This window comes from Magallana gigas, chromosome 9 (assembly GCF_963853765.1).
Source record: "Magallana gigas chromosome 9, xbMagGiga1.1, whole genome shotgun sequence".
Taxonomy (NCBI): domain Eukaryota; kingdom Metazoa; phylum Mollusca; class Bivalvia; order Ostreida; family Ostreidae; genus Magallana; species Magallana gigas.
The window spans coordinates 1,320,247-1,326,246 of record NC_088861.1 but is presented as its reverse complement, the minus strand read 5'-3'; positions in this window follow the sequence as shown (position 1 = coordinate 1,326,246).

Below are 6,000 nucleotides of genomic sequence, written 5' to 3'. Positions count from 1 at the left end.
AACCATGAAATAGGGTTTCGCTGTAAAACGTGGTTAATTAATTAAGATTTTATAAGGATTTTGCAGATCAAAGTAGGAAAAAGCAATTGCATGTACCGGCGGTTCAATTATACGCTTTTCCCAGATTCCAACTGCAACATTAGTGTGTTACAAGTTGTTTTGGTTTGGGCTGTATTCCCATTTATCGGGGTGTTTCCGTCGCATTTTGTGCAATGCTAGGAATGGTCCTCCGAATTTCATTGTTTACAATTCATTACAAATATGGATATCAAAAAGATAAAAATGCTTTTGATAAATCCAATCCTTTTTTGTTGAGACTGAATGTTTCGCTAATTAAAACTATTCAGTTTTTGGATACGAAAAATCAAATTGAGAGGCAAAGGATTATAAAGGGGCTAGATAATATTTGGTTCCAATATTTATCTTAATCTGCTCATCTTGATATTCTCAATTTGTCTAAAGTTACCACACTTACTGAAAAAATAAAAATTAACCAAGAATTTTGTTTTCATAACTTATTATATAAGGTATTACCGTAAAACCTTTGAAAATGTACTTAAATATATATTGGACTGAAATCAGAAAAAGTCGATCGTTTCGTAAACTTAACGAAGTTAAAATATTCTGATGTAGTCAAAAACAACTTTTAGGGGTTCGTAAAAACAGCAGGGTGTATATATCATGTCTCCGATAGAATTCCATTACCAATAATTATGCATCATTCCGATCTACACCCTTTGATCACCTTGTAAAATCTCGGCTCTCCGCTTACATCAATGATTACTCCACCTCAGATTGCAAAGAGATTGTCTGTTTACTTTAGAAATATTACAAAATTTGAATTAATATTTCACGGCGGGGAGCCCTCGGAAATCTGATCCCAAGAGACAAACGTATGAATGTTGAAATTCAAAGAAACTGATTACATCGAAATCATTAATCACTTAATATATGTATGAACACTTTTGGATTATGCGTATTTATTTTCGAGAGTGAATTAATGTACGAAGGATGATCTGTATTACAAAATGGCTATCGTTCTTCGTACAATGTAGATAGTCATCAAACAATGAGAAATGGCTGTTACTTGGAATTTTATCTAATTGAATGGTTTGCAATAAAACCAACAACTTGTTGTTGGAGTTCAATATGTTCAATATTTTGTTCAATATGTTTCATTTACAACAGAATTCATGTTACTACTATATGTATCTGAATTTTATATAATCTGAGAAATAGCGATCGGTTTAAATTTCGATTCAAATTTAAAAGTCAAAATTAACTTTTGAATCAGCATAAAAATATGCAAGATAAATCAAATGATAAAGTGTCGTAATAAATGGGTTTTTTTTTCAATATACGATAGTTTTGACCCTTCCTTAATTTTTCCTACTAAATTGTAACTGTAACACTATAATGTGTTGAAATATCTTTGTATGGATGCTTATGAGATTTTAAAATTTCTTTCCATTATGGTAGTTGTAAACTTTTGAATCAACATTTTACACAGAAGAATCAAGCAGAATTGCATTTAGGGTGTTGCAACCTTAAGCTTTTGAACTTTGCTATCTTCATATCAAAATATCTGCATTGTGTCGTAATTGTTTTTTGTGCTCATTACTTTTGCTTCTCACTGTCTGTTTTTGAAAATGGTACAGCAAATTTTAATGCACAATTAATGCTATGCTTACCGGAAGAAAATTGTTTCTTGTAGCTTACAATGTATCAAATGGAATAGCATAGACTATATTGTATCGTACTACGGCAACCAAGGGCTTTGGGTTTTAATTTGCTGGATTCGAACCTACTGACCCCAAAAACTACATATTTTGCATCTACAGAACAAATCAGAAGTGAAACACCCATTTTACCATTGATCCAATGATTTGGGTTGGTGCTGTGGTAGAAAGGAATGAAATACGTAAGGGGGGGGGGGGTAATAGGATTGTTCTAAACATCTGGCAAGAGTTTGAAAAAAATGTACAACAAAATTAATACATATCAACGTATTACATGTATCTGAGATCCTATTTTTTACACATTGACTCCATTTAAATTGATCTTGTAAACTGCAATCATGTTTAGATCGTCTAAGACATTTCTCAATGGTAGTTATGCCTGATAACTATATATATGTAAAAAAAGCCAGCTCCAAGTACTTCTTTAGATTTACTACATTATATTATAATTCATCTAGTAATAGCTCCTAATATCTCCTCATAAAATTGCAAATTTCTCTTTTAAAAGTTTAATGAGAAAAATTTGCAAGTGTAACGATGTATCGTATGTATACAATCAGGGGTTCATCACTCACTGTTCCTCTTCACAAAGCTTCCATAAACAGCCAAACACAGGCAATAAAACCATTAAAAAAACAAAATCTGAATTAGGCGGAATATTTTCGCGCGACCCAAAAGCGAGAAGGTATAAAAATCACGAAGGCAGAACTATAAAACAGCGAGCTGCGATAATGTATGCAGCTAAAGACATTAAATATGCGAATGATCGAAAGCTCAAATCTTGTTTCTGGTTCCGTCACGGTATGTTCACTGATCCGGAACAAATCTTCCAGTTAACAAAGAGAAGGGTCTCTTTATAGAAGAGACTTGATTTATACCAAGAGGTGACAATATGGTGCCTTTTCTCTGGCAGTCGATAAAATCTTTTCATTATGCCAGTTTTAGATCGGTTGAGAGATTACAGAATATGGAAATGGCCAATGAAATTTCATGGCACAAAAGACGAGATCCATAAATACTCCATAGGATTCTTCGGCAACAACAAAGAACCTTTCGATTCTAATCCGAGTTCTCTTCATTAGCATTTTCTTCTTCAATTCTTCATAAGGCGTCCATAGTGTAACTCAAATCAAAATCACTTCTTTATTTTTTTAAAGAAATTTTAAAATTATGCATTAGTTTTTATTGTCAGTAGTGGTTAATATAGTTTCGTGTCAAATTCATTAACTTTTTTCCGGATCTGATATAAAGCCTTTATAAAATTCGTCTGGTTTAAAATAAAATATATTACGCCCAATTATCTTCTGTTTGAAGTTTTATTTACATATATGTATAAATTACGTTTTAAGTACGCAGAGGAATATGGCTAGTAATGGAGGTTTTCTTCTCAACAAACGTATCTCTCTATTTGAAACTATCTATAACCTTCGCCGTTTCCCTCAAGTTACAAGCCTACCCATTTGATAAGTGAAAAAAAAATTGAATGAAAAAAATTCTATTTTAAACAAAAGAGTAGGTTTCAGTTGGCGAAACCAAATACGTTACTGTCAAACATAACAGCATTGCATATCCTTATCTATCGCATCAGAAAATCTAGAAATGCCAGTAAATTTAATTTCATTCCATATGAACTTTCCCAGCTGAATTCAGCCATATAATCAAACAAAGCCTCCGCTTGTCTGCATTGAGTGAGTGACAAGATTGTTTAACTGTCATCCTTGGGAGAGCGGGCAGTTATCCATCATCCTTTTGTCAAACCGTGAGGAAAAGGTCATATCCAGATACTACACTCGACGTGCATTTCCTTTTTTATCTTTTTATTGTTTTAAAATTTTGTTATTTCATCTTTTTATTACCAGTATCATGCTAATTGCTGATCAGTCATATTTATAAATAACTGCACGTTAATGGAAATGTAACCAATTTGCGACCTCTGGTACTCACGCGAAGGCTGGTTGATTTGTAAAAGTATGAGGATGATTGACAATATTTACATGCATCTGTAAGCGAGTGGGCAATATCTTAAGCATAAGAACAATTCAAGAAGAGTAAAATTAATTAAGAAGACTGGTGTTGATTAACGAATAGCAGGGTTGGTTCATTTTGCTTTGGGGGATTTTGGTTTGTTTGTTGTTGGGGTGACAAGTTTTATTTCAAAAATATGTGTGTCCGTAAAAAAAAAAGTATTTCGCATTTGGAGAATAAATTAACAGTAAGTGAATTCTGCCATTTTGATTTCAATCAACTCAGGCTGCTGGTGATTTCTGCCATTTTAATTTCAATCTCAAACAACTTAAGCCTATTTGCAGGCAAACTCCAAGAATAAGAATAGAATATTTATAACCATATGCAGTAGTGTTTCGATACTGTTCATCAAATAATTAGCAATGCTCTTTAAAACAAAACAACCAAATCACCAGTCTCGTTTGATAATATAATCAATCAATTGTCGAAGCAAGGAATCCTGCATTCTACCGCTCGTGATTAAGGTGATATGGGACATCCGTGGATATTAAGGTAATATTAAAGTACATAATAACTAAAATACGTTCACCGTTTAAAAAATTTTAAATTTCACAATATATACATTTGTAACCCAAAAAAAACCCCCCAGTTTTTAAAATATTTAAACAGGTAAAAAATTCAAAACTCCAGGGGGATTTAAACTCATGACTTTCAGATTCGTAGGGAACCACCCAACCCACTGAGCTACGATGTTAGATGAAAATTTCAGGAAAGAAACTATAAATGTACCCTTGATTTTATGGTTTATTTCGATAAATAGCACGTCACAACATGGAGGTGTCCCATAATACCTTAATTCAAAGAAATGTACTCTTGTAAAGGTTCTTTGAATTCAAATGGTGAAAAAATTGGGTGTTCAATGACTTTGGTATACATTATGAAGAATGACCTAAAAGAAAAAGTAGAACATTGTGTAGAGTAAACATTGCTTTCTCTCTTTCAAAAGATGAAATAGTTTCCGATTGCGTAACTTAGTCAACAGGTCTAGAGATATGTAAAGAAGCAATTCGAAGAAGAAACATTCAACGAACAGTATCTCATTCTTTATATTATTCAAATGTAAATATGTGTTTAGAGCAAACAAAATACTTTTTTGTATCTAATTCTCTACTTGTTTACTTTTTAGTCATGCATAAGAAATATTACATAATTTCGATTCATTATGGCGATCTCCATATAATTTTTTGGATGTAAGAATCTAATATTTGTTTAACAATCATTGTTTTCTTCATTTTTTAATGTCTAATGAATTGGGAATTTATGCTAAACGTCTCCTCTAACCATCGTAAATTAGATATAAAACAAAAATCCTTACATTATTTCTCGTTTGTTGGTTTTTTAAATGTAAACAAGGAAACAAATTTAGATCGTTATTTACTTTCAGGAGACTAATAAACTTTTAAAAATAGATTTATTTAGCATGTGCGGTGACATTGTCATAAACAACAATAAATTTCTATACTTTAATCAATGTAAACAATCCTACAAAACTCGATGTAATATGATAATCAAAGTGCTTTCATGCTGAAAAAAAATATTGAATCCAATAAAAAAAACATTCATCAAAGATAAAATTATTAAAGTAACCTTTTAATTTACAAAGATAATCCAAGGTTGCACCAAATGATACAAAAATAACAAAGATAAAATATAAGATAAAAATCTTTCTTGGGTGAATGTCACCGTTTAAGAAGACTCGTTTGTTTTGTTGCAAATTCAGCCTAAGGCTTGCTGGTTTGCTCTCAGTTTTCTCAGTACTTTGATCTTAATGTAATTATAAGATACTGTAATATCTGAATCACGAGTATTTAAGTGCGAGTTTTGGATTTAGTAGCTGTATGCAAAACACCAAAGACTCATTCTTCGTATTCTTCGTAGTCCCTCTGGATGGTTGTAAACGAAGTAAACTTAACATTGAAATTCCAACGTTTCTAGTGAAAAAATCATTTCAGAGGCCCCTCCAGTGTGCTAAATGTACATGTAAATGTGGTGCAAAAGCTATTCGTTCAGTTTACAGATGCACTGCCTTGCATATCAAAATCAATGCGATATAATATAAGAATGTCAAGTGGCACGTATCTCAGCGACAAGAGTATGACATTGTCATAGGTTGCTGATATACCTTTATAATATATTAATTAGGATTTTGTGGTATTAAAAAATATTTGATTAACAAGAGCCATGCGCGTATCTAGAAAGGATCAGGAGTCCCCCCCCCCCCCCCCGCCCGATAGTA